Source organism: Thalassophryne amazonica, chromosome 9 (assembly GCF_902500255.1).
Source record: "Thalassophryne amazonica chromosome 9, fThaAma1.1, whole genome shotgun sequence".
Classification (NCBI taxonomy): Eukaryota; Metazoa; Chordata; class Actinopteri; order Batrachoidiformes; family Batrachoididae; genus Thalassophryne; species Thalassophryne amazonica.
The window spans coordinates 110,943,602-110,971,399 of record NC_047111.1 but is presented as its reverse complement, the minus strand read 5'-3'; the positions used below and the strand labels follow the sequence as shown (position 1 = coordinate 110,971,399).

The following is a 27,798-nucleotide window of genomic DNA, read 5'->3' as shown; positions in this document are numbered from 1 at the left end:
AGCCTTTTTATCAAAACGCTCCATGTCAGGTTGAGAAGAAGAAAGAGCTTCTTTAGCTAGTTTAGTGGCCCGCTGTAACCGTTCCTTAGTCTTAAAGACAAATTCTGACACGTCCCCCTTTGGTATTGTCCCAGACAAAAATTTTTCCTTGAGCATTTTCAAGGGGCCACGAAGGTTATGACCGAACACAAGCTCGGCTGGGCTAAAGCCAGTGGATTCTTGAGTGGCATCCCTAATAGCGAATAACATAAAGGGAATGCCCTCATCCCAATCTTTGCCAGTCTCAAAACAAAACTTACTCAACATAGACTTAAGAGTTTGGTGCCATCTTTCTAGTGCACCTTGTGACTCTGGATGATAAGCACTAGACACGGAGTGGGTTACACCAAATGACTGTAATGTCTCCCCAAATGCTGGAGACAAGAAGTTTATTCCTTGGTCAGTCTGAACAATCTTTGGGAGACCAAATGTGGTAAAAAATTTAATAAGTGCTTTTATGATAGAGGAAGCAGTGATTCTTTGTAGAGGAATAGCTTCAGGAAAACGAGTGGTAACACACATCATAGTCAACAGAAACTGGTTGCCAAATTTAGTTTTCGGTAAGGGGCCAACACAATCCACAATTACATGCTCAAAAGGCTCACCAACAGCAAGCACAGGGCGATACCACCTGGTTTGGTTTACCCACAATCTGACAGGTACTACAGGATTTACAGAAACAAGCCACATCAGTTTTCAGACCTGGCCAAAAGAAATGATATAGAACAGGGGTGGCCAAGTTCGGTCCTCAAGAGCCACATTCCTGACACTCTTAGTTGTCTCCCTGCTCCAACACACCTGAATCCAATGAAAGGCTCATTAAAAATCTGCTAACGAGTCTTTCATTGGATTCAGGTGTGTTGGAGCAGGGAGACAACTAAGAACGTCAGGAATGTGGCTCTCGAGGACCGAACTTGGCCACCCCTGATGTAGAACATGATTATAAGTTTTAGTCACACCAGGATGACCAGACCACCAATGTTTATGGGGTAGAGATGGCACATGAGGTCAATAACATTTAGGGACCACAATCTGAAATACTACACACCAACCATTGGAATCAGCATTGTTATCTGACCAAGGAACCTACTTGCGCATCAACACTCCCTGGTCCAGGAAGAAGTGGTTGTTATCAGTCGGGCTCTCTAAAACAGAAAAACATTTCATTAAAGTAGAATCAGCTTTTTGAGCTTCAATAAGAGCTTCACGTGTTAGTGGAGGAGACATAAGCGAGCCTGTCCGAAACTCATTGTCAATATTAATCTTCGAGTCCATGTTATCTCGGCCAGAAGATGGCGCACAATCCCCATGCAAAACAGGGGTGAGCACAGAGTCACCTAAATCAACATCACCTTCCGGTGTTCTCTTTGCCTGGGCTCGTGTCAAGGCGCACACTGGAAACATGCCAGGGTGATTTGTGGCCAACTCATCCTTTTCAGATCCTGGAATAGGCTGACTGACAACTTCAGGGGCAGGATAGACGTTTCCACCTGCAATGTCATTTCCCATGATAAAATCTACTCCGTCAATGGGAAATTGGTCATGAACAGCCACGGAAAATACGCCACTAACCAACTTAGACTCAAGATAGACGTTATGCAGTGGAGCTGGGACATAAGTAAAACCAATGCCCTTAACTACAATGCTTGAGTGACAGTCAGTATTTGAGCCGAGGGGCAACACCCGGAAAGGATAAAAGACTGTGACCCACCCGTGTCCCGCAAGACCTTAACAGTGCGCTTCACCTCTCCTGGTACCGAAACAAACACCTCAAAAATAAAAGGCTTAAAACACTCGTCAGGAGTAACAACTGGCGTGCAAATGGACCGAATTACGGCTGGAGGCACAGTTTTAATTAAGCCCACACCTTTAGGTTTTGGCACAAGTTGTTGTTTCCGTTTTAGGACATCACACTCAGCCACAAGGTGACCAATTTTATGACAATAAAAACATTGCTTTTGCTTTTCAGGCCTGGCATTGACCGAGAAATTAGTCTGTAGCGGCTTGTCAATCGGTTTAGAAACAGAATCACATGTAAAAGCTGCTTTGTGCGTAAGCGCGAACTCATCTACCAAAACTGCAGCCTGCTGGAGCGTAGTTACTTTCTGTTCATTAAGATAAATAATAATACGCTTAGGCAGAGAGTTTTTAAAGTCTTCACTCAAAAGCAACTCATGCAATGACGCATAAGTGGACACCTTACTGGCGGAACACCACCTGTCAAATAAGTTCTTTTCACGGGCAAAATCCACAAAACTTTGGGTAACAGATTTCCTTAGCCCCCTAAAACGCTGACGGTACGCCTCTGGGACCAACTCGTATGCATGAAGAATAGTGCCTTTCAGTTTATCATAATTTAGGCTATCTGAAACAGACAATGATGCACACGTCTCTAACGCTTTACCGCTCAGTTTGCATTGCAGTAAAATAGCCCACACATCCCGCGGCCAGTGTAATGCGACCGCAATGCGCTCAAAAGCGCCAAAATACGACTCCACTTCACCATCGCGGAAAACTGGGACAAGCTGAATGTTTTTAGTGACATCAAACGCATCACGCGGACTGACCGTGGTAGGTTACGTTACTGAACCATGGACCTGCACCGACTCTGCTTCCAACTTTCTCAACTCCACTTCTCTAGTGGTGGCAGCTTCTACCTCGATGCGCTTTAACTCTAGTTTACATCTGAGCTGAAACTCTCGTTCTTTTTCCTCTCTTTCACGTTTAAGATGCGCCATGCGCACATCCACATGCATATCACAAGCAGAAGTTTCCGCATCAACTCCCCCAGGAGAAGGGCTAAACTTGTCCTTCACCTCAGACACGCCTGTGCTCACCTGCGGCAGCGGTGCGCTCTCCTGACTGAGACGCACCGGGGATGCCACTGCTCCCCTCACAGTCACTTTAACACCCACGGAATCATCACACTCCGACAAAACAAAAACGCCTCTGCTAACCAACACAGGTAGCACAGCTTCCCTCTCCTCACTCACACGCAAACAAGAGGAGACGGGAACATCATAATGCTGGGCGATTTCAAGTAAATCACACTTTCTACAGGAGTTAAACACAGAAATTGACAGTTGAGCTACAAACTCCTCCAAGTTAAACGTAGCCATCACTCACCAAACCACAAAACCGTCTCCAAACAAGCCACAGCTAATCACAACACAGCTGATCCCACTCACAGCCGACTCACTAAACGCTGCACGCACATCCACGAAATCATCCAATCATGCCAATTACGCGCACCCGCGCTCCACTCACACAGGGCCACAAAAGACAAACAGCACACTATAACCACCCAGTAGCCCACACAATTATAAAAGAATCCCAGAAAAAAACCTAATCTATCTTCTGGAGCTTGCCGGGCTTGACGCCACTGTGAAGCCCCTGCCGGTGAATACACACCGCCCAGGATTCGACCCGAAAATAACAAACTAAAACAAAAAAAACGGGCGCCCGATGGAATGGTGAACAAATCCACCAAGCTGGACACTTCCTAATCTAAACTGGGATTCACAACAAAAAACAAAGCCAAATCAATCAAATCAGTTAGAATCAGAACACTTAATGTATCCTAAAGGAAACTGCTGATGTTCCAACTGCACAAGTCAACATGAAGACCAGGAGACTGGATAAGAAAAATAACCATTGTATGTTCTTTTTATTTATATATATATATATATATATATATATATATATATATATATATATATATATATATATATATATATATATATATATATATATATATATATATATATATATATATATATATATAGGGTTTTCAGTCACGTGACCGATTTGCTCCCGTTTCCGTTGTGGATTACTACGTGGCTGGCACGTGGAAGAAAATAGAATGAAAGCTTATTACGAGGCTTTAAACCCTCAAGGTAAAGCTGTTTATTGTGATTGATGTGTAGCAGTTGGTTCAGTGGATCCGTATGTTGTACCGGATAGTGAATTTAATGACTATGTTACAAAATGGCCGGCAGTTTCACAGCATAAGCTTAATATGGCCAGAACCAAGCAGACCACCCGTAAATCCACCGGAATGGAAAATGCTCCAAGGAAGCGGCTCGCTACGAAAGCTGCCCGGAAGAGCGCTCCGGCTACCGTCTGTGTGAAGAAGCCTCACCGTTACAGGCCCGGCACCGTGGCACTGAGAGAGATCTGCCGCTACCAGAAATCCACCGAGCTGTTGACCTGCAAGCTGCCGACCAGGTAAGCCACGCTGGCCTCCTGCAGAGCATCACAACAGGCCTCTGAAAGTGGAGGTCGATCTTGAAGTCCTGAGCGATTTCTCTCACCAGACAATGGAAGGGCAGCTTGCGGATCAGCAACTCTGTGAATTTCTGGTAGCGGCAGATCTCTCCCAGCGCCACGGTGCTGGGCCTGTAATGGTGAGGCTTCTTCACACTGACGATAGCCGGAGCGCTCTTCCGGGTGGCTTTGGATTTGGATTTACAGGCGTTCGGCTTGGTTCTGGCCATATTAAAGCTTCCTTCAGATCTGCTGAGCCAGGTCTCTGTGTCGCTTAGAAAGCTTGTAACACTCCACTGCTCGATGCACAATAACTGCTGGCAGCCTGTAAAATGAGCGACCTGCCTCATTTTTATCACATCTGTGGGAACAACTGACAACAGCACAAAAGTTGACCATTTTTAAAGCTTCTGCAATTGTTCGCCAAATGCACGTATATGTGTGTTTATTTATATATATACGAGGTCTGTCCAAAAAGTATCAGACCTTTTTATTTTTTTCAAAAACCTTATGGATTTGAATCGCGTGTGCTTGCATGAGCCAACCTTGAACCTTCGTGTGCATGCGTGAGTTTTTTCACGCCTGTCGGTTGCGTCATTCGCCTGTGAGTAGGCTTTGAGTGAGCACTGGTCCCCCCCCTCGTTGGATTTTCATTGCGAGAAAAATGTCTGAACGATTGGAGCAGCGCTGAATCAAATTTTTCCAGAAACTGTGAGAGACAGCCAGGTAGAAACCATTCGGAAGATTCAAACGGCTTTTGGTGGCTTTTCAGTCGAGTGAGTATCCGAGGAATTGTGTAAGAGCTGGACATGTCACAACATGTCCTGTGAGACTTCCAACTTCCGCACGTCTTTCATGACAAAATCTCCTGTAACAGCGGAATGTGCCGAAAAAGTGCTGATGTCCATCTCTTCTGCAATTTCTCTGGTAGTCAGATGACGTCCCGGATCAACACAGCGTTCACTTTGGAAATGATCTGGTCGTTTCAGCCTGTCGATGGCCGCTCGGAGCGCGGCGCACCCTCCGCCATTGTGCGCCGTCTTTAAACCAGTTGTAACACTCCTTAATTTGTGTGATGCCCATAGGATCGTCACCGAAAGCCGTCTGAATCTTCCGAATGGTTTCCACCTGGCTGTCTCTCACAGTTTCTGGAAAAATTTGATGCAGCAAAGCTCCAAATCGTTCCACCTCGTAATGAAAATCCAACGAGAGGTGAGGACCAGTGCTCACACAAAGCCTACTCACAGGCGAATGATGCAACCGACGGGCGTGAAAAAAATCACGCATACGCATGAAGGTTCAAGGTTGGCTCATGCAAGCACACATGATTCAAATCCATATGGTTCTTGAAAAAAAATAAAAAGGTCTGATACTTTTTGGACAGACCTTGTGTGTGTGTATATATATATATATATATATATATATATATACACTCAACAAAAATATAAACGCAACACTTTTGGTTTTGCTCCCATTTTGTATGAGATGAACTCAAAGATCTAAAACTTTTTCCACATACACAATATCACCATTTCCCTCAAATATTGTTCACAAACCAGTCTAAATTTGTGATAGTGAGCACTTCTCCTTTGCTGAGATAATCCATCCCACCTCACAGGTGTGCCATATCAGATGCTGATTAGACACCATGATTAATGCACAGGTGTGCCTTAGACTGCCCACAATAAAAGGCCACTCTGAAAGGTGCAGTTTTATCACACAGCACAATGCCACAGATGTCGCAAGATTTGAGGGAGCGTGCAATTGGCATACTGACAGCAGGAATGTCAACCAGAGCTGTTGCTCGTGTATTGAATGTTCATTTCATCATGTCTCTACCATAAGCCGTCTCCAAAGGTGTTTCAGAGAATTTGGCAGTACATCCAACCAGCCTCACAACCACAGACCACGTGTAACCACACCAGCCCAGGACCTCCACATCCAGCATGTTCACCTCCAAGATCGTCTGAGACCAGCCACTCGGACAGCTGCTGAAATAATCGGTTTGCATAACCAAAGAATTTCTGCACAAACTGTCAGAAACCGTCTCAGGGAAGCTCATCTGCATGCTCGTCATCCTCATCGGGGTCTCGACCTGACTCCAGTTCGTCGTCGTAACCGACTTGAGTGGGCAAATGCTCACATGTGCTGGCATTTGGCACGTTGGAGAGGTGTTCTCTTCACGGATGAATCCTGGTTCACACTGTCCAGGGCAGATAGCAGACAGCGTGTGTGGCGTCGTGTGGGTGAGCGGTTTTCTGATGTCAGTGTTGTGGATCGAGTGGCCCATGGTGGTGGTGGGGTTATGGTATGGGCAGGCATCTGTTATGGACGAAGAACACAGGTGCATTTTATTGATGGCATCTTGAATGCACAGAGATACCGTGACGAGATCCTGAGGCCCATTGTTGTGCCATACATCCAAGAACATCACCTCATGTTGCAGCAGGATAATGCACGGCCCCATGTTGCAAGGATCCTTCCCACTGTAGCCAAGTGCTTGCTCACGGGGTCGTTTTGACCGTTGGGGTTTTACATAATTATTGTATGGCCTTGCCTTACAATATAAAGCGCCTTGGGGCAACTGTTTGTTGTGATTTGGCGCTATATAAAAAAATTGATTGATTGATTGATCTGTACACAATTCTTGGAGGCTGAAAATGTCCCAGTTCTTGCATGGCCGGCATACTCACCGGACATGTCACCCATTGAGCATGTTTGGGATGCTCTGGACCGGCGTATACAACAGCGTGTACCAGTTCCTGCCAATATCCAGCAACTTCACACAGCCATTGAAGAGGAGTGGACCAACATTCCACAGGCCACAATTGACAACCTGATCAACTCTATGCGGAGATGTGTTGCACTGCATGAGGCAAATGGTGGTCACACCAGATACTGACTGGTATCCCCCCCAGTATAACAAAACTGCACCTTTCAGAATGGCCTTTTATTGTGGGCAGTCTAAGGCACACCTGTGCACTAATCATGGTGTCTAATCACCATCTTGGTATGGCACACTTGTGAGGTGGGATGGATTATCTCAGCAAAGGAGAAGTACTCACTATCACAGATTTAGACTGGTTTGTGAACAATATTTGAGGGAAATGGTGATATTGTGTATGTGAAAAAAGTTTTAGATCTTTGAGTTCATCTCATACAAAATGGGAGCAAAACCAAAAGTGTTGTGTTTATATTTTTGTTGAGTGTAAGTGTGTGTGTGTGTGTATATATATATATATATATATATACATATACACAACCCCTGGCAAAAAATTATGGAATCTCCGGCATCGGAGGATGTTCATTCAGTTGTTTAATTTTGTAGAAAAAAAGCAGATCACAGACATGACACAAAACTAAAGTCATTTCAAATGGCAACTTTCTGGCTTTAAGAAACACTATAAGAAATCAGGAAAAAAAATTGTGGCAGTCAGTAACGATTACTTTTTTAGACCAAGCAGAGGGAAAAAATATGGAATCACTCAATTCTGAGGAATAAATTATGGAATCACCCTGTAAATTTTCATCCCCAAAACTAACACCTGCAGCAAATCAGATCTGCTCGTTAGTCTGCATCTAAAAAGGAGTGATCACACCTTGGAGAGCTGTTGCACCAAGTGGACTGACATGAATCATGGCTCCAACACGAGAGATGTCAGTTGAAACAAAGGAGAAGATTATCAAACTCTTAAAAGAGGGTAAATCATCAGGCAATGTTGCAAAAGATGTTGGTTGTTCACAGTCAGCTGTGTCTAAACTCTGGACCAAATACAAACAACATGGGAAGGTTGTTAAAGGCAAACATACTGGTAGACCAAGGAAGACATCAAAGTGTCAAGACAGAAAGCAATATGTCTGAAAAATCGAAAATGCACAACAAAACAAATGAGGAACGAATGGGAGGAAACTGGACTCATCGTCTGTGACCGAACTGTAAGAAACCACCTAAAGGAAATGGGATTTACATACAGAAAAGCTAAACGAAAGCCATCATTAACACCTAAACAGAAAAAACAAGGTTACAATGGGCTAAGGAAAAGCAATCGTGGACTATGGATGACTGGATGAAAGTCATATTCAGTGATGAATCTCGAATCTGCATTGGGCAAGGTGATGATGCTGGAACTTTTGTTTGATGCCATTCCAATGAGATTTAAAAGATGACTGCCTGAAGAGAACATGTAAATTTACACAGTCATTGATGATATGGGGCTGCATGTCAGGTAAAGGCACTGGGGAGATGGCTGTCATTACATCATCAATAAATGCACAAGTTTACGTTGATATTTTGGACACTTTTCTTATCTCATCAATTGAAAGGATGTTTGGGGATGATGAAATCATTTTTCAAGATGATAATGCATCTTGCCATAGAGCAAAAACTGTGAAAACATTCCTTGCAAAAAGACACATAGAGTCAATGTCATGGCCTGCAAATAGTCCGGATCTTAATCCAATTGAAAATCTTTGGTGGAAGTTGAAGAAAATGGTCCATGACAAGGCTCCAACCTGCAAAGCTGATCTGGCAGCAGCAATCAGAGAAAGTTGGAGCCAGATTGATGAAGAGTACTGTTTGTCACTCATTAAGTCCATGCCTCAGAGACTGCAAGCTGTTATAAAAGCCAGAGGTGGTGCAACAAAATACTAGTGATGTGTTGGAGCGTTCTTTTGTTTTTCATGATTCCATAATTTTTTCCTCAGAATTGAGTGATTCCATATTTTTTTCCCTCTGCTTGGTCTAAAAAAGTAACCGTTACTGACTGCCACAATTTTTTTTCCCTGATTTCTTATAGTGTTTCTTAAAGCCAGAAAGTTGCCATTTGAAATGACTTTAGTTTTGTGTCATGTCTGTGATCTGCTTTTTTTTTTCTACAAAATTAAACAACTGAATGACCATCCTCCGAGGCCGGTGATTCCATAATTTGTGCCAGGGGTTGTATATGTTGTGTGTGTGTGTGTGTGTATAAACAGCTGGTTGCAGGAAAACATGCATGTCAGGTGATCTCTGGGATCAGGAGTGGTGTCTCCTGCTTTAGGACGTCTATTCCAGCACAGGGACATTTCAGTGTTGTCTCACACTTGTGATTTGTCAGCATGGGCAGCAGAGCAGCAGCAGATGGCCTGTTTTTAGTGTTTCCTCCACTTGGTTGTTGACTCTCTCTTTTTGTTTGTTTTAAAGTTTTTCTACAAACATCTGAAGTCCAGCAGCTGAGGGACATGTTGAAACTACAGCGAACACCTGCTGATGAAGGAATGATCACAGATCAGGAAGAAGAAATGTGTCATTTAAAAGAAGGGAACATAAAAGGTAAAGGGCTGGATGCTGTTTTTAATTCTCCAAATCTCTTTTACAGAACAGGTTTGTTTACTCAGATTTCTTTGTGTTACTGATACTTTATAATATGTTCTTGTAACTGTCAAATATTTTAATCTTCAGGTATTCCTCAGCAATTCTGTCAATACTTAGGCAACAGGATCAGGAGGATTTTGATGAAAGATACACACAAAATTTCTCCATATTTTGTAAAATCTCTGAATAATTTATTTCAGAAGGAAAGTGATGTGCCCACCTTCAATGTTTCGACTCCCTTTGTCCAAGATCAGCAGGGACTTTCAAAATGAACAAAGGTAACTGAAAGGATTCTGGTGGCAGTGATTTATGTATTCTGACACATAGAGGTTTGGTTTAGTTTAATCCAACACTTGGGCAGATGCTGAATAATTATCTTTGCTCCAAGAGTTTATTTATCACTGCAATATTAATTCAAATCAACATGACTTCAGTGAGTAAAATCCATTATTGTATGGCTGCGACACTACGCGCTCTTGACAATTGGTCCGGATCACGTATCAGATTCTTTACAGACCAGAAAGCTAGAAACACTATTAGGCTCATAGGTCTGACTATGAGCCCAAAACCGTCAGCAGCTTTCATATTTGTAATTGGTCATTTTTAACCTCGCTTGCTTGGTTAATAATCCTTTATTATTTTCAGCAGTAAATATTAGGGATGTCCCGAGCCAATACTCAGTATCGGTATCGGATGCCAATACGGCTATTTTGTGAGAATCTGTTGGTATCAGATTTGGGAACGGTATTGGGCTGATTCGCCTACAATAGAGTTTTGGACTCCACTGCCTAATCGCGATGACGCCCGTGGAGTTTTTCGATCCAGGAAAACTTCTGTGTGAAGTGTCTGTGAACCACTGCTCTATTGCTGCAGACGGGTGGGGTGTTCTGAGCTGAGATGTGCGATGCAGGTGGAACAGAGATGCCGACAAACAGCAGCGTCTGTTTTCAGCGTCACTGGTCCATCAGCCTGTGCGCTGATCAGCTCAAGCAACCTGAACAGGGTCTAAAAAAAAACTTGATCAAAATATTTCATTAAATAATCCAATAATTCTGTGTCCGGAGCTGCTGTACTTTCAGAAAGTTACAATTTATTATAGTTGAAAAGCTTCATGTTCTCAAAAAGCTCCCGATTTTTGTTGAAGGAAGAAAAACAACAATCTGACTGAGCAAGGGGTGGGACCAGGCAGAGAGTGGAGGAGGAGAGAAGGAAGGGGAGGGGTGAGGCAGAGAGTGGAGGAGAATGGGGAGGAGGAGAGGAGCTTCACTCATTTTCACATGAAAAGAGCAACTGTACAAACTGTTTACTGTTTCCTAATGATCCCACAATCATTTGTAGAATTTTTTTTTTTTTTAAATTCAGATTTCATTTTTAAAAGAGCAAATCGGTTTAGGCTCAGGCAGCTCTTGTTCAAATGTTTTTTTTTTATTCATTCATTCATTCATTCATCTTCAACCGCTTATTTATTCTGTTAAAGAAAAGTTATGCAAACCCACTCAGAAAACTGTGAATTTAGGGTTAGGAAGGTGGCAAACAAAAATCAAGATATTATCATAAATATAAATAAAGTTCATGACGTGCTTAGAACAGTTGTCAGTCCAGTTGAAAAAGTTAATTCAAAGTGATTAGGAGAAGTTTAACGATAGACGGTGTTGTTAGACCAGTTCAAGTCAAATTTAAGTTAAAGTTTCCTGGCTGATGCAAAACTGATATTGAATGTTGAGCTCAGATGTCTCAGACGCAGGAGCTGTTTGTTACAAAAGCCAAACAATATTGTTGGTCATGTTCATGCAAAATAAAAACTGAAGTAATAATGGTTGCATTTTTTTTAACGTTTTCAAAAATAGGTATCAGATCAGTACTGGATCGGTATCGGCAAGACTAATCATTTAAAATATCGGATCGGAAGCCAAAAAATCTGCATCGGGACATCCCTGCTAAATACAACCCCTGGCAAAAATTATGGAATCACCGGCTTCTGAGGATGTTCATTCAGTTGTTTAATTTTGTAGAAAAAAAGCAGATCACAGACATGACACAAAGCTAAAGTCATTTCAAACGGCAACTTTCTGGCTTTAAGAAACACTATAAGAAATAAGGAAAAAAAATTGTGGCAGTCAGTAACGGTTACTTTTTTAGACCAAGCAGAGGGAAAAAAATATGGATTCACTCAATTCTGAGGAAAAAATTATGGAATCATGAAAAACAAAAGAACACTCCAACACATCACTAGTATTTTGTTGCACCACCTCTGGTTTTATAACAGCTTGCAGTCTCTGAGGCATGGACTTAATGAGTGACAAACAGTACTCTTCATCAATCTGGCTCCAACTTTCTCTGATTGCTGTTGCCAGATCAGCTTTGCAGGTTGGAGCCTTGTCATGGACCATTTTCTTCAACTTCCACCAAAGATTTTCAATTGGATTAAGATCCGGACTATTTGCAGGCCATGACATTGACCCTCTGTGTCTTTTTGCAAGGAATGTTTTTACAGTTTTTGCTCTATGGAAAGATGCATTATCATCTTGAAAAATGATTTCATCATCCCCAAACATCCTTTCAATTGATGGGATAAGAAAAGTGTCCAAAATATCAACGTAAACTTGTGCATTTATTGATGATGTAATGACAGCCATCTCCCCAGTGCCTTTACCTGACATGCAGCCCCATATCATCAACAACTGTGGAAATTTACATGTTCTCTTCAGGCAGTCATCTTTATAAATCTCATTGGAACGGCACCAAACAAAAGTTCCAGCATCATCACCTTGCCCAATGCAGATTCGAGATTCCTCACTGAATATGACTTTCATCCAGTCATCCACAGTCCACGATTGCTTTTCCTTAGCCCATTGTAACCTTGTTTTTTTCTGTTTAGGTGTTAATGATGGCTTTCGTTTAGCTTTTCTGTATGTAAATCCCATTTCCTTTAGGCAGTTTCTTACAGTTCGGTCACAGACGTTGACTCCAGTTTCCTCCCATTCGTTTCTCATTTGTTTTGTTGTGCATTTTCGATTTGAGACATATTGCTTTAAGTTTTCTGTCTTGATGCTTTGATGTCTTCCTTGGTCTACCAGTATGTTTGCCTTTAACAACCTTCGCATGTTGTTTGTATTTGGTCCATAATTTAGACACAGCTGACTGTGAACAACCAACATCTTTTGCAACATTGCGTGATGATTTACCCTCTTTTAAGAGTTTGATAATCCTCTCCTTTGTTTCAACTGACATCTCTCGTGTTGGAGCCATGATTCATGTCAGTCCACTTGGTGCAACAGCTCTCCAAGGTGTGATCACTCCTTTTTAGATGCAGACTAACGAGCAGATCTGATCTGATGCAGGTGTTAGTTTTGGGGATGAAAATTTACAGGGTGATTCCATAATTTTTTCCTCAGAATTGAGTGAGTCCATATTTTTTTCCCTCTGCTTGGTCTAAAAAAGTAACCGTTACTGACTGCCACAATTATTTTTCCTGATTTCTTATAGTGTTTCTTAAAGCCAGAAAGTTGCCATTTGAAATGACTTTAGTTTTGTGTCATGTCTGTGATCTGCTTTTTTTCTACAAAATTAAACAACTGAATGAACATCCTCCGAGGTCGGTGATTCCATAATTTTTGCCAGGGGTTGTATAAGTAAATAAGTATAAATATAATTAAATAAAAGTGACATACATACGAGAGATGCGGCGATATCCGCTGACATTCTGTGCAGACAAATTAGTAATAAAAAAAAATTCTTATTAATTTTCACGGGTAAATCAGTAAAATATTAACTTCATTCCCTGAAATGTGAACATATTTAAAGCTTATTTTTTGCACTAATGTTCAGCCTCTTGTTGAGCTGCACAGTTGTGAGGTCCAATCCTGCACATTAGCTCATCATCTGAATGACAAAAGGTTAATGAAGCTCAAAGGTCTGAGGATGCAGCATCAGTAGCTCCCTACAGGTCCTGGAAGGAAATTTCAGAACCTGGAACAGTGTCTGTGAACAGCTCAAGGGAGTGAGACAAAGACTAGAACACATGAGCAACAATGACATGATGAGCACAGAAACAGTGCCTCACAGAAGGACAGAGTTCTAGAGCTCAGTGCAAACAGAAATATGTCACATTCTCACAAATTAAAGCAGGACACTAGGAGGCAGCAAAGAGCGGAGACTGTGGTTCTAAAAACCTTCTGGAGCCCACCCAAACGTGCCATACTAAAATATGAAACAGAGGAAAATGTGGCGAAATGGGGACTGATAATCACGAAATGGGGTAAAATGGAGCAGAGTGAAGCAGACTAACTCCAAACAAGTACTTTTATTTAATTGTTTGGCTTTTGTTTTTTTGTGAGGTGCGCTCAGTACATGTAGTAGGGTCAGGTGCACCATCTGGCGTTCAAGAGATGAAGCTTCAGTCAGTGGGTCAGTGTGGTCCATTTCGTAACGTTTCACCCCCATTTTGTTATTAGTCCCCGTTTCGTTACATTTTGCTAAAAAAAAATTAAATAAAAGTACTTGAATCATATTTGGAGTAAGTCCAACTCCATTTCACTACTTTTTACCCCCGTTTCGTTATTATCAGTCTCCATTTTGCTTAAAAATAATTAAATAAAAGTACTTAATTGAATCATATTTGGAGTTAGTGTGGGTCAGTCTGCTCTATTTTGTTACATTTTACCCCATTTCGTGATTATCAGGCTCCATTTCGCCCCTTTTTGTATTTTAGTATAGCCGCACCCAAACCATGATCACAGTTTTGAACAACTGATGAGACTAAAAAGTATTTCCACATATTTTCTTATTGAAATGTGAGACATAAATGAAGATTAATGCATATTTTAAAACCTATGGCTTTGTTTTGTTATTTCTGAATACATTTTTCAAAAAAAAAAAAAAAATCAAGATAATTTGGGTAATTTTTAAACTTTACAAGATTGAAAATCAGACATTTTTATTTAATTTATTGATCTTGCCTGGCCTATCTACAGTACCTTTTTGATCCACACTTTGGGTATCACTGCCATAAATGTTTTTACAGGGTTCCTGCAGATCTTTAAAACATCTCAAAAGGCATTAAATTTGTTCTTCTAAAAATAAGATCTGAATTTGTCTGTTTGTCCCTTCCTGTCTATGGGTGATGCTGAGACCCTGACATATTGTAGTTTCAGTACATAGAAGCTAAAATGTTTAAATCATTTAAAAAATTTTAATAATTACGGCCTTCAGCTCCACAAATAGAAAATGCATATCTCAAAATATTACAATATTTCATAAGATCAGTTTAAAAGAGGATTTATAATACAGAAATACTGCATCTCATTTCTGTAAAGTTTGTTCATTTACTCACTCAGTATTTGGTTGTGGCTTCTTTTTGAAGGATTTCCTGCATCAGTGTGGCGTGGAGGTGATCAGCCTCTGGCAATGCTGAAGTGTGCTGGAAGTCCAGGTTGCTTTGACAGCAGACTTCAGCTCATCTGGATTGTTGGTTCTAGTGTCTCTTAATGTTCCTCTTGACAATACCACTTAAAGAATCTCTGAGGGATTGTCTGTGGGATCAATTAATTACAGTAACACGATGGCCAGCAAACCAGGTAATAGTAGTTTTTCCACTGTGGGCAGATGCCAAGTCCTGCTGGAAGAGAAAATCAGCATCTCCATAAAGCTCGTCAGCAGATGGAAGGTTGAAGTTCTCCAAAATGGTTTGGTTGACATTGAACTTGATAAAACACAGTGGACCAACACCAGCAGAGGACGTGGTGTCCTAAATCATCACTGACTATGTGGAAACTTCACAGTCAGTCATACTTCAAGCACCTTGGATTTTGTGTCTCTCCACTCTTCCTCCAGACTCTGAGACCTTGATTCCCAAATGAAATGTAAAATTAACTTTTATCTGAAAAAAGGACTTTGGATTACTGAGCAACAGTCCAAGTCTTTTTCTCCTGATCCCAGGTAAGACATTTCTGACAGTCTGTGGTTCAGAAGCGACTTGGCTTCAGGAATACAACACATGTAGTCCATTTCCTGGACACGTCTGTGTGTATGGCGGCTCTTGATGACTCCAGCCTCAGTCCACTCCTTGTGAAGTGCCCTGAAATTCTTGAATCACCTTTGCCTTATAATCTTCTCATGGCTGTGGTCGTCCCTGTTTCTTGTGCATCTTTTCTGACTACACGTTTCCCCTCCAGTCCCATGAATATTCTTTGATCCAGAACTCTGAACAGCCAGAGCTTTCAGCAGTGACCTTCTGTGGCTGAACCTCCATGTGGAAAGTGTCCCTGAGTGTCTTCTGGACAACTGTCATTTCAGCAGTCTTCCCCATGATTGTGGTTGTGTGTACTGAACCAGATTTGAAAGATTTATGACATTCATACTGCATAAATAGTGACTTGAAATAAAATATTCTAATATTTTGAGATATACATTTTCTGTTTTTTGGAACTGTAGGCAGTAATGACCAAAATTAAACAATGAAAAAAGATTAAAACATTTTAGTTTCTATGCACTGAATCTAGAATATGTAAAATTTTCTTTCTCTGAAATACCTGGCAAAAAGTATTGAACTGTTTTCATGATATTCAAATTTCCTGAGATGCTCCTGTAAATGCGGTCCAGTTCCCATTTAAAGTATCAAAATATCATTCCACAGAGACACTCTCACTAAAGTGGTGAATGATCTTCTGCTTACAATGGATTTGGACACCACTACGGTTCTGGTGCTGTTGGATCTCAGTGCTGCATTTGATACCGTGGATCATCATATTCTACTTGATAGGCTGGAAAATCATTTTAGGATTACTGGGAGTGCCCTTGCGTGGCTGATGTCAAACTTGACCAGTTGTTCTCACTGTGTTTTGTACAGTAACACTACCTCTAACCTTAGTGACTTGAAACTTGGGGTTCCACAGGGGTCCATCTTAGGCCCCCTGCTTTTCTCCCTTTATATAGTACCCCTTGGGCACATATTACAGCATTTTGGGATTACCTTTCACTGCTATGCTGATGATACTCAGTTATACATGACGATAACTGTTGGTAATCTCGTTCACATAAAATCTTTAGAAGATTGCCTTGCATCAGTGAGAAGCTGGATGTCTAGGAACTTCCTACTTTTAAACTCTGATAAGACTGAAATGATGGTTCTTGGTCCAGTGAGACATCGGCATCAATTTGACCAGTTAACGCTTAGCCTAGGCTGGTGTGTCATACATCACACTGACAAAGTGAGGAACCTTGGGGTAATTTTTGATCCTACATTGTCCTTTGACCTCCACATTAGAAATATTACGAGGACTGCTTTCTTCCACCTGCGAAATATAGCGAAGATTCGTCCCATCCTGTCTATGGCTGATGCTGAGACCCTGATCCATGCGTTTATCTCTTCTAGATTGGACTACTGCAATGTTCTATTTTCTGGTTTATCGCAGTCCAGCATTAGGGCTGTCCAGTTGGTTCAAAATGCTGCAGCCAGACTTTTGACATGAAGCAGAAAGTTTGACCACATTACACCCATTTTGGCATTCCTTTGCTGGCTTCCTGTCTCTCTTAGATCAGATTTTATGCTGCTGTTACTGGCCTATAAAATTGTTCACAGACTGGCACCTCCCTGCTTAGCTGACCTAATTAAACCTTATGTACCGGCCCAGGCTTTACGTTCTCAGGGTGACTACTTTGTGTCCCAAGGGTGAATAAGAAGTCTGCGGGTCACAGAGCTTTCTCTTATCGTGCCCCTGTTCTGTTGAATGATCTCGCTGCGTCAATAAAACAGTCATATTCTGTGGGGACTTTCAAGTCCAGACTTAAGACGCACTTATTTTCCTTTTCGTATGGCTAGCATACTGGTATAGTTTTGTTTTAGGCTTTTTATTCTTTTAATTCATTTTATTCGTAAACAGCAGGCCGCGGCCTCAACTTTACCTAAATTCTGGGTGTTTTAGTGAAGCTTAGGGCTAGTGGCCCGCGATCACCTTAGTATTTCTTCTGTTTTTCTTGTTGATTAATGCTGGCAAATTATACAGTATTTCTTGTCTTTCTGATGCCTGATTCTGCTTTTTTCTCTCTGTTTAAGGTGCAGCTCCATCCAGAGATGTGTGTGGTATTTGTGCTGGTGACCCTCCTGTCCTGTGCACCAACAGCATTTTCTGTATATTCGGCCATGAATTGTTATGTAATTTATGTCTGTATCATGGCCCAAGCAGAGGGTCACCCCTTTGAGTCTGGTCTGCTTGAGGTTTCTTCCTCAGAGGGAATTTTTCCTTACCACTGTTGCTCTGGGGGTTAGTAAGGTTAGACATTACTTGTGTGAAGGGCCTTGAGGCAACTCTGTTGTGATTTGGCGCTATATAAATTAAAATAAATTGAAATTGAATTGAAATTGTAAAGAGTCTGGTGATCCTGAGATCTGGATTTCAGTGTCCAGGTCTGGTTTGAGAGCAGTATTTGAGATGTGTAAAATGTTACACAGGTAGGAGTCACTGAGTCTTGACCTGAAGCAGTTCTTGTAACCATTCACACAAACATTAGGGGTGAATGAAAAGTTTTGAGCCCGACATGAAGATACCACAACTGAATATGAACACCTGAACTAATGTGATGTTTTATTTTTCAACATAATCCTCATGTAAGTCCACAGACCTTATCCAGAGTGGCTGCAGTGACTTAAAGTAGACCTGCGTTGAAATAAATGTGGTCAGATTTCAGAAAGAAATAGCTGATATGTATTTATAAGACCCTTGTGAATGCACTAAAGTAAATCTGTAAGCCCAAATTTGTTATTCAGCGGAGAAATCTTCGTTTAAAAATGACAAATTTGCAGCTAAAATGTAGCCCTCTGTGAAAACAGTTTGTACAGCCGTATCATTTCCATGACGTCAGGGACAAGACGACGCGCTCCCGCCTTCAGTCCGATCCCGCATTGAAATTGATTTTATCTGTTAGTAATGTTACTTATACACGTCCTGGTTTCAACATCCAAAAGTAAGCTGCAATGAATGTGAGATACAGATCTGTGCTCAGATCAGCAACGACATCGACAGCGGGCGCCGTTCTTCCTCTCCCGCTCTCTGCCTCCGCTGCGCTTATGTTGGTTTACGTGTTGGCATCAGAATTTTGGCTCTCTGTTGGGACTGTTTACACAGAGACTGCTACCTGCTGCTTTGGACTTGAATTAACAGTCTTTTTCAAGACTTTTTTACTTTTTTACCTTTTTACTTTTTTTTTTTTTTACTTTTTTACTGTGCTCCAACGCCTAAGAAGACCTCTAACGGTCGAAACATCACGACGGAGCACTTTTATCAGCTAACTTTCATCAGCGTTGGCAAGCTAACGCTTTCGTTTTTATTTATTTATTTATTTATTTTAATTTTATTTATTTATTTATTTTTTCTCTTTTAGCACTGTTGTCGTGCGTTATCTGTGCTGCTCCACAGCGTGTTTAGTTGATTTTTATTTTATTTTAGCACCGTTGTCGTGCGTTCGCTGTTGTCGTGCGTTGCCTGTGCTGCTTCATGGCCTGTTTGGTGCCTTGATTGGGGCACTCCTTCTGCTGAATCACCTTTAAATTATTTACACATTATTCACTTTGTGTGTTTTTAGGAATCCGCTAGGTTGCGTAGCTACTAGCTCTTAGCCGATTTAGCATGGCGGCTTCTCCTGTCTCTCCCGTACTTTTCTGCTCTGGGTGTGAAATGTTTAGTTATTCCTCGGCCTCCTTTAGCAGTAACGGTACTTGTAATAAGCGCAGCTTATTCGTAGCTTTGGAGGCCAGGCTGGGCGAATTGGAGACTCGGCTCCGCACCGTGGAAAATTCTACAGCTAGCCAGGCCCTTGTAGTCGGTGCGGACCAAGGTAGCTTAGCCGCCGCTAGTTCCCCCCTGGCAGATCCCGGGCAGTCGGGAAAGCAGGCTGACTGGGTGACTGTGAGGAGGAAGCGTAGCCCTAAACAGAAGCCCTGTGTACACCGTCAACCCGTTCACATCTCTAACCGTTTTTCCCCACTCGACGATACACTCGCCGAGGATCAAACTCTGGTTATTGGCGACTCTGTTTTGAGAAATGTGAAGTTAGCGACACCAGCAACCATTGTCAATTGTCTTCCGGGGGCCAGAGCAGGCGACATCGAAGGACATTTGAAATTGCTGGCTAAGGCTAAGCGTAAATTTGGTAAGATTGTAATTCATGTCGGCAGTAATGACACTCGGTTACGCCAATCGGAGGTCACTAAAATTAACATTAAATCGGTGTGTAACTTTGCAAAAACAATGTCGGACTCTGTTGTTTTCTCTGGGCCCCTCCCCAATCAGACCGGGAGTGACATGTTTAGCCGCATGTTCTCCTTGAATTGCTGGCTGTCTGAGTGGTGTCCAAAAAATGAGGTGGGCTTCATTGATAATTGGCAAAGCTTCTGGGGAAAACCTGGTCTTGTTAGGAGAGACGGCATCCATCCCACTTTAGAGGGAGCAGCTCTCATTTCTAGAAATCTGGCCAATTTTCTTGGATCCTCCAAACTGTGACTGTCCAGCGTTGGGACCAGGAGGCAGAGCTGTGGTCTTATACACCTCTCTGCAGCTTCTCTCCCCCTGCCATCCCGTCGTTGCCCCATCCCCGTAGAGACGGTGCCTGCTCCCAGACCACCAATAACCAGCAAAAATCTTTTTAAGCATAAAAATTCAAAAAGAAAAAATAATATAGCACCTTCAATTGCACCACAGACTAAAACAGTTAAATGTGGTCTATTAAACATTAGGTCTCTCTCTTCTAAGTCCCTGTTGGTAAATGATATAATAATTGATCAACGTATTGATTTATTCTGCCTAACAGAAACCTGGTTACAGCAGGATGAATATGTTAGTTTAAATGAGTCAACACCCCCGAGTCACACTAACTGTCAGAATGCTCGTAGCACGGGCCGTGGCGGAGGATTAGCAGCAATCTTCCATTCCAGCTTATTAATTAATCAAAAACCTAGACAGAGCTTTAATTCATTTGAAAGCTTGTCTCTTAGTCTTGTCCATCCAAATTGGAAGTCCCAAAAACCAGTTTTATTTGTTATTATCTATCGTCCACCTGGTCGTTACTGTGAGTTTCTCTGTGAATTTTCAGACCTTTTGTCTGACTTAATGCTTAGCTCAGATAAGATAATTATAGTGGGCGATTTTAATATCCACACAGATGCTGAGAATGACAGCCTCAACACTGCATTTAATTTATTATTAGACTCTATCGGCTTTGCTCAAAAAGTAAATGAGTCCACCCACCACTTTAATCATATCTTAGATCTTGTTCTGACTTATGGTATGGAAATAGAAGACTTAACAGTATTCCCTGAAAACTCCCTTCTGTCTGATCATTTTTTAATAACATTTACATTTACCCTGATGGACTACCCAGCAGTGGGGAATAAGTTTCATTACACTAGAAGTCTTTCAGAAAGCGCTGTAACTAGGTTTAAGGATATGATTCCTTCTTTATGTTCTCTAATGCCATATACCAACACAGAGCAGAGTAGCTACCTAAACTCTGTAAGGGAGTTAGAGTATCTCGTCAATAGTTTTACATCCTCTTTGAAGACAACTTTGGATGCTGTAGCTCCTCTGAAAAAGAGAGCTTTAAATCAGAAGTGTCTGACTCTGTGGTATAACTCACAAACTCGTAGCTTAAAGCAGATAACCCGTAAGTTGGAGAGGAAATGGCGTCTCACTAATTTAGAAGATCTTCACTTAGCCTGGAAAAAGAGTTTGTTGCTCTATAAAAAAGCCCTCCGTAAAGCTAGGACATCTTTCTACTCATCACTAATTGAAGAAAATAAGAATAACCTCAGGTTTCTTTTCAGCACTGTAGCTAGGCTGACAAAGAGTCAGAGCTCTATTGAGCTGAGTATTCCATTAACTTTAACTAGTAATGACTTCATGACTTTCTTTGCTAATAAAATTTTGACTATTAGAGAAAAAATTACTCATAACCATCCCAAAGATGTATCGTTATCTTTGGCTGCTTTCAGTGATGCCGGTATTTGGTTAGACTCTTTCTCTCCGGTTGTTCTGTCTGCGTTATTTTCATTGGTTGCTTCGTCCAAACCATCGGCATGTTTATTGGACCCCATTCCTGCCAGGCTGCTCAAGGAAGTCCTACCATTATTTAATGCTTCAATCTTAAATATGATCAATCTATCTTTGTTAGTTGGTTATGTACCACAGGCCTTTAAGGTGGCAATAATTAAACCATTACTTAAAAAGCCATCACTTGACCCAGCTATCTTAGCTAATTATAGGCCAATTTCCAACCTTCCTTTTCTCTCAAAGATTCTTGAGAGGGTAGTTGTAAAACAGCTAACTGATCACCTGCAGAGGAATGGTCTATTTGAAGAGTTTCAGTCAGGTTTTAGAATTCATCATAGTACAGAAACAGCATTAGTGAAGGTTACAAATGATCTTCTTATGGCTTCGGACAGTGGACTTATCTCTGTGCTTGTTCTGTTGGACCTCAGTGCTGCTTTTGATACTGTTGACCATAAAATTTTATTACAGAGATTAGAGCATGTCATAGGTATTAAAGGCACTGCGCTGCGGTGGTTTGAATCATATTTGTCTAATAGATTACAGTTTGTTCATGTAAATGGGCAATCTTCTTCACAGACTAAAGTTAATTATGGAGTTCCACAAGGTTCTGTGCTAGGACCAATTTTATTCACTTTATACATGCTTCCCTTAGGCAGTATTATTAGACGGTATTGCTTACATTTTCATTGTTACGCAGATGATACCCAGCTTTATCTATCCATGAAGCCAGAGGATACACACCAATTAGCTAAACTGCAGGATTGTCTTACAGACATAAAGACATGGATGACCTCTAATTTCCTGCTTTTAAACTCAGATAAAACTGAAGTTATTGTACTTGGCCCCACAAATCTTAGAAGCATGGTGTCTAACCAGATCGTTACTCTGGATGGCATTTCCCTGATCTCTAGTAATACTGTGAGAAATCTTGGAGTCATTTTTGATCAGGATATGTCATTCAAAGCGCATATTAAACAAATATGTAGGACTGCCTTTTTGCATTTACGCAATATCTCTAAAATCAGAAAGGTCTTGTCTCAGAGTGATGCTGAAAAACTAATTCATGCATTTATTTCCTCTAGGCTGGACTATTGTAATTCATTATTATCAGGTTGTCCTAAAAGTTCCCTAAAAAGCCTTCAGTTGGTTCAGAATGCTGCAGCTAGAGTACTGACGGGGACTAGCAGGAGAGAGCATATCTCACCCGTGTTGGCCTCTCTTCATTGGCTTCCTGTTAATTCTAGAATAGAATTTAAAATTCTTCTTCTTACTTATAAGGTTTTGAATAATCAGGTCCCATCTTATCTTAGGGACCTCGTAGTACCATATTACCCCATTAGAGCGCTTCGCTCTCAGACTGCGGGCTTACTTGTAGTTCCTAGGGTTTGTAAGAGTAGAATGGGAGGCAGAGCCTTCAGCTTTCAGGCTCCTCTCCTGTGGAACCAGCTCCCAATTCAGATCAGGGAGACAGATACCCTCTCTACTTTTAAGATTAGGCTTAAAACTTTCCTTTTCGCTAAGGCTTATAGTTAGGGCTGGATCGGGTGACCCTGGACCATCCCTTGGTTATGCTGCTTTAGACGTAGATTGTGGGGGGGTTCCCATGATGCACTGTTTCTTTCTCTTTTTGCTCCGTATGCATCACTCTGCATTTAATCATTAGTGATCGATCTCTGCCCCCCTTCACGGCATGTCTTTTTCCTGGTTTTTTCCCTCAGCCCCAACCAGTCTCAGCAGAAGACTGCCCCTCCCTGAGCCTGGTTCTGCTGGAGGTTTCTTCCTGTTAAAAGGGAGTTTTTCCTTCCCACTGTTGCCAAGTGCTTGCTCATAGGGGGTCGTTTTGACCGTTGGGGTTTTTCATAATTATTGTATGGCCTTGCCTTACAATATGGAGCGCCTTGGGGCAACTGTTTGTTGTGATTTGGCGCTATATAAGAAAAAAGTTGATTGATTGATTGATTAAGTCTGCGGGCTTGTTAACGAGCTCGTTAACCACTGTGGCGGGCCACTCACACCGCCCGTGTCTGCTTTGCAGCCGGTGTTGTGTCAGATTCAGCGCACAACACCGGCATCACCTCTCTGTCTACTGAATGGAGCTGCAGCACACTTGGCACAAGTCCTGAGATTATGCTCGCTGTTTTAATGTGAAGCGGCCGGTACACCTGTTGCTACAAGGACAGACTTCTTGCGGCAAAATCCACAGCACCGCATGTCTTGGCAATCGGAGCCTCAGAGCTCCATGAGAGAGGTTTATATATTTTTAATGACTGGGATTCTTTGCGGGTCTCGCCTCCATATCCCACGATGGTACCGGAGGCGAAAGACAGTAGATTTTCATTGCGACACCACTCAATCAAACAGGCGTATGAAAAAGTCCCCCAAAATAATTTTCAAGCACAAATAAAACAAATGTGTACTCACCAAACGTGCCACAAGACAATATGAAGTTTTAAAAAAGTAGATCCTTCCGTATAAGACAAGAAAAAGGTACAGATGCAAACTGACGTAAATCCACAAATTACAATTGGCGCAATGCATGATGAGAGGGACAATTTGCGGAGGGTTCAATGTTAGCTGTAAATTTGTCATTTTCAAATGAAGATTTCTCCATTGAATGACAGATCTGGGCTTGCAGATTTACTTTACTACATTCAGAAGGATCTCATGTGTAAATGTAAGTCATTTTTTGTTCAAAAAATCTGACTGCATTTTTTTCAATGCAGGTCTCCTTTAATATTGTTCTCATAGAAGATCTTATCCGGGAGCTCAAAGAAGTCATCCACTAGAGATATGACATCATTATCCGTATTATTAGTTCCAGCAAGATGCCTTTTCATGTTTGTAAACAGATGGAAGACTGAAGGAGCTAAATCAGGGGAACAGAATAGAATATAGCCTTTATTGTCACTGTACATATATATACACAATGAAATTTGTCCTCTGCATTTAACCCATCCTAATTACAGTTAGACACAATCCAACCACTAGGAGCAGTGAATAGCCACAGTCCGGTGCCCGGGAACCAACTCCAGATGTAGAGACTCTGTCAGGGGCAGAGAAAGGAGTAGACCCTAAATCAGCATGTTTTTTCATTGTGGGAGGAAACCCACACAGACATGGGGAGAACATGCAGGCACTAGTGCTTCCCACTAAGCTGCCATGCCACCCATGTGGTTTAGTGGGTGAGATGGAAACAATTGATCTGCTGTGGCGACCCCTAACGGGAACAGCCGAAAGACGAAGAAGAAGATGATATTGCGATCCGACAAGACATTTTATCCGTTCTAAGTCTGTTCAACAAAACCAGTGATGTACACGGTGTTTATTATATGGAAAACCATACAAAAACATTTGGTTCATGCAATGATGGTTTAGGCGAGTTCTACTGCGCATGGGACTGAACACTAAATTGACCTCTCAAAACTTTGATGATGAAGTCTCTTCATCCCACACCGCTGACTTTATTTTCCCATATTTTTCTTCTGTTCGGATCTGAAGGGAATCTGTACAGTGGGGCCAAAAAGTATTTAGTCAGCCCCTGATTGTGCAAGTTCTCCTACTTCAAAAGATGAGAGGTCTGTAATTTTCATCATAGCTACACTTCAACTATGAGAGACAAAACAAGAAAAAAAAATCCAGGAAATCACATTGTAGGATTTTTAAAGAATTTATTTGTAAATTATGGTGGAAAATAAGTATTTGGTCACCTGCAAACAAGCAAGATTTCTGGCTCTCACAGACCTCTAACTACTTTAATAAGCTCTGCTGCTCTTTTCCACTCGTTAACTGTATTAAAGGCACCTGTTGGAACTCATTATCTGTATAAAAGACACCTATCCACAGCCTCAAACAGTCAGACTCCAGGCTCAACCATGGCCAAGACCAAAGAGCTCTCAAAGGACACCAGGAAGAAAATTGTAGATGTGCACCAGGCTGGGTAGAGTGAATCTACAATAATCAAGCAGGTTGGTGTGAATAAATCAACTGTGGGAGTAATTGTAAGAAAATGGAAGACATACAAGCCCATTGATAATCTCCCTCGAGCTGGGGTTCCACGCAAGATGTCATCCTGTGGGGTCAAAATGATCATGAGAACGGTGAACAGAAATCCCATAACTACACGGAGGGACCTGATGAATGACCTGCAGAGAGCTGGGACCAAAGTAACAAAGGCTACACACTACGCAGAGAGGGATTCAAATCCTGCAGTGCCAGGCAGGTCCCCCTGCTTAAGACAGTACATGTCCAGGCCCGTCTGAAGTTTGCCAGAGAGCATATGGATGATCCAGAAGAGGATTGGGAGAATATCATGTGGTCAGATGAAACCAAAATAGAACAGTTTGGTAAAAACTCAACTCGTCGTGTTTGGAGGAAGAAGAATGCTGAGTTGCATTCCAAGAACACCACACCTACTGTGAAGCATGGGGGTGGAAACATCATGCTTTGGGGCTGTTTTTCTGCAAAGGGGACAGGACGACTGATCCGTGTTAAGGGAAGAATGAACGGGGCCATGTATCATGAGATTTTAAGCCAAAATCTCCTTCCATCAGTGAGAGCATTGAAGATGCAATGTGGCTGGGTCTTGCAGCATGACAGTCATCCCAAACACACCGCTCGGGCAACGAAGGAGTAGCTCTGTAAAAAGCATTTCAAGGTCCTGGAGTGGCCAAGCCAGTCTCCAGACCTCAATCCCATAGAAAATTTGTTGAGGGAGATGAAAGTCCATGTTGCCCAGCAACAGCCCCAAAACATCACTGCTCTAGAGGAGATCTGCATGGAGGAATGGGCCAAAATACCAGCTACAGTGTGTGCAAACCTGGTGAAGTGTACCTATGTTGGAAATTACAGACCTCTCTCATCTTTCTAAGTAGGAGAACTTGCACAATCAGGGGCTGACTAAATACTTTTTTACCCCACTGTACATCTTGAAGCCCTTGCTGTATCTGTTTGTGCATCCAAATGCACAACCACCCAGCATTAAGCGAATAAATAAATAAAGTAGCTGAATTTACATGCAGATAGTTTTAACAGCGAATGCTATTTTGGCCACTAGATGGCATCAGCAGTCACATGCCCGTTTTTTTTTTCCCTGGCTTGTCATGTCTCTACTCTCAGTATAAAGGGACTCTACTTGCATGCACTGCGGATGAGATAAAATACAAGCGTCCGCATGAAGGTTGCCTTTAAATCTCCACCAAATAACACCTCACATGCTGCATTTGTTTCTGTGGGATAAAACAAGACCAGATACTTGTTGGATGCACCTTACATATATTATTCAGTGCACGTCTTTTTGTTGCCGCTGAAGCACTTGTACCAGCCTTCATCAGGTCATCCTGTAGGTGTGTTGCAGTCACACGGGGGTTTCTCTTAGTTGTCTTAAGTTGTGAACAGTCCTTGATGAAATTATGGGCTTTTCTCTTACCTGTTTTGTGCGCACTCATCTATCGCCCTCCTAAATTTAACAAAGATTTTATAAATGACTTTTCTGACTTTGTGGCGGGTATTGCTCTTAATCGTAACACAATTTTAATTTCTGGGGATTTTAATATTCATGTTTGTTGTCCATCCAAGCCCTTGGTCAATGACTTTCTTAACGTTGTGGACTCTTTTAATCTTAAGGAGGCAGTAAATGTCCCGACCCATGACAAGGGCCATACTCTGGACCTTATCTTATTCAGTGGTCTAAATGTGAACGTCATAGAGATCTGTAATGCAGGCATATCGGACCATTTTCCTGTGCTTTCTTCTGTCGCGGTGTCCTCCACCATTAGGAAGCAATGCGTTCCGGCGCGCCAGCGGTGCACTATTTGCCCCGCTACTGTGCCACTCTTTTCTGCTGCGTTTCATGCTTCTGAACTTATGTCTTATAATTCTAATACAGATATTGATGAGTTGGTTAGCTTGTTCAATACTACGTGCTCAGAGATTCTCAATGTTGTCGCCCCTTTCACTAATTGGCATGCAAAACGCTCAGAGCCATGGCACAATGACATCACGCGCGCATGCAGACGGGAATGCCGCCGTGCAGAACGTACACATTAACGGGTGTAGACTGAACAAGAGGGGCGCCGGTGCGTGCAATTGCGCTACAAGAAT

At 41.9% G+C, this 27,798-nt stretch overlaps 1 long non-coding RNA gene across 1 annotated transcript; it reads left to right on the top strand.

Annotated features, from left to right (window-relative positions):
- The first annotated feature begins 15,127 nt into the window (after positions 1–15,127).
- Positions 15,128–26,241, top strand: LOC117517825. Its single transcript, XR_004562860.1, has 3 exons — positions 15,128–15,329; positions 18,139–18,143; positions 26,230–26,241. It is a non-coding gene; the product is annotated as an uncharacterized LOC117517825 (long non-coding RNA).
- The last annotated feature ends 1,557 nt before the right edge of the window (positions 26,242–27,798 follow it).